Source organism: Cornus florida, unplaced genomic scaffold (assembly GCF_030987335.1).
Source record: "Cornus florida cultivar Cherokee Brave unplaced genomic scaffold, ASM3098733v1 CherokeeBrave_3.0.0_Hap2_scaffold_101, whole genome shotgun sequence".
NCBI classification, from domain to species: domain Eukaryota; kingdom Viridiplantae; phylum Streptophyta; class Magnoliopsida; order Cornales; family Cornaceae; genus Cornus; species Cornus florida.
In genome coordinates this window covers 62,501-65,000 of record NW_026775585.1, presented here as the reverse complement: position 1 = coordinate 65,000, position 2,500 = coordinate 62,501, and positions in this window count along the sequence as shown.

Sequence of the window (2,500 nt, the reverse complement as noted above, 5' to 3'; positions counted from 1 at the left end):
GCTTTGCTCGAGACGGATTTCGATTTGGAGGTCCCCCGAGTTAATTTTGCCCATTATGACTCCTCGCCCGCACGCTCGTGCACCCCGACGTGCACGTGGGCATCGTATGCTAAAAAATGAAGTTTGGAGTTTGGGTTTGAAAATTTTATGGGAGCTTCCTAGAAGACTAAGAAGTGCTTTGCTCGAGACGGATTTCGATTTGGAGGTCCCCCGGGTTAATTTTACCCATTATGACTCCTCGCCCGCACGCTCGTGCACCCCGACGTGCACGTGGGCATGGTATGCTAAAATTGAAGTTTGGAGTTTGGGTTTGAAAATTTTATGGGAGCTTCCTAGAAGCCTAAGAAATGCTTTGCTCGAGACGGATTTCGATTTGGAGGTCCCCCGAGTTAAGTTTGCCCTTTATGACTCCTCGCCCGCATGCTCGTGCACACCGGCGTGCACGTGGGCATCGTATGCTAAAAAATGAAGTTTGGAGTTTGGGTTCAGAAATCTTATGGGAGCTTCCTAGAAGCCTAAGAAATGCTTTGCTCGAGACGGATTTCGATTTAGATTTCCGCCGTGTTAATTTTGCCAATTACGGCTCCTCGCGCGCACGCTCAAGCACCCCGACGTGCACACCGGCGCGCACGTGGGCATCGTATGCTAAAAAATGAAGTTTGGAGTTTGGGTTTGAAAATTTTACGGGAACTTCCTAGAAGCCTAAGAAATGCTTTGCTCGAGACGGATTTCGATTTGGAGGTCCCCCGAGTTAATTTTGCCCATTACGACTCCTCGCCCGCATGCTCGTGCACACCGGCGTGCACGTGGGCATCGTATGCTAAAAAATGAAGTTTGGAGTTTGGGTTTGAAAATTTTATGGGAGCTTCCTAGAAGACTAAGAAGTGCTTTGCTCGAGACGGATTTCGATTTAGATTTCCGCCGTGTTAATTTTGCCAATTACGGCTCCTCGCGCGCACGCTCAAGCACCCCGACGTGCACACCGGCGCGCACGTGGGCATCGTATGCTAAAAAATGAAGTTTGGAGTTTGGGTTTGAAAATTTTACGGGAACTTCCTAGAAGCCTAAGAAATGCTTTGCTCGAGACGGATTTCGATTTGGAGGTCCCCCGAGTTAATTTTGCCCATTACGACTCCTCGCCCGCACGCTCGTGCACCCCGGCGTGCACGTGGGCATCGTATGCTAAAAAATGAAGTTTGGAGTTTGGGTTCGGAAATTTTATGGGAGCTTCCTAGAAGCCTAAGAAATGCTTTGCTCGAGACGGATTTTGATTTGGAGATCCCACGAGTTAGTTTTTGCCCATTATGACTCCTCGCCCGCACGCTCAAGCACCCCGGCGTGCACGTGGGCATCGTATGCTAAAAAATGAAGTTTGGAGTTTGGGTTCGGAAATTTTATGGGAGCTTCCTAGAAGCCTAAGAAGTGTTTTGCTCGAGACGGATTTCGATTTGGAGGTCCCCCGAGTTAGTTTTGCCCATTATGACTCCTCCCCCGCACGCTCAAGCACCCCCGCGTGCACGGGGGCATTGTATGCTAAAAAATGAAGTTTGGAGTTTGGGTTTGGAAATTTTATGGGAGCTTCCTAGAAGCCTAAGAAGTGCTTTGCTCGAGACGGATTTCGATTTGGAGGTCCCCCGAGTTAATTTTGCCCATTATGACTCCTCGCCCGCACGCTTAAGCACCCCCGCGTGCACGTGGGCATTGTGTGCTAAAAAATGAAGTTTGGAGTTTGGGTTTGTAAATTTGATGGGAGCTTCCTAGAAGCCTAAGAAGTGCTTTGCTCGAGACGGATTTCGATTTGAAGGTCCCCCGTGTTAATTTTGCCCATTACGGCTCCTCGCCCGCACGCTCAAGCACCCCGGCGTGCACGTGGGCATTGTATGCTAAAAAATAAAGTTTGGAGTTTGGGTTTGGAAGTTTTATGGGAGCTTCCTAGAAGCTTAAGAAGTGTTTTGCTCGAGACGGATTTCGATTTGGAGGTCCCCCGAGTCAATGTTGCCCATTATGGCTCCTCTCCCGCATGCTCAAGCACCCCTGCGTGCACGTGGGCATTGTATGCTAAAAAATAAAGTTTGGAGTTTGGGTTTGGAAGTTTTATGGGAGCTTCCTAGAAGCTTAAGAAGTGTTTTGCTCGAGACGGATTTCGATTTGGAGGTCCCCCGAGTCAATGTTGCCCATTATGGCTCCTCGCCCGCACGCTCAAGCACCCCGGCGTGCACGTGGGCATTGTATGCTAAAAAATAAAGTTTGGAGTTTGGGTTTGGAAGTTTTATGGGAGCTTCCTAGAAGCTTAAGAAGTGTTTTGCTCGAGACGGATTTCGATTTGGAGGTCCCCCGAGTCAATGTTGCCCATTATGGCTCCTCTCCCGCATGCTCAAGCACCCCTGCGTGCACACCGGCGTGCACGTGGGCATTGTAGGCTAAAAAATGAAGTTTGGAGTTTGGGTTTGGAAATTTTATGGGAGCTTCCTTGAAGCCTAAGAAGTGTTTTGCTCGAAAC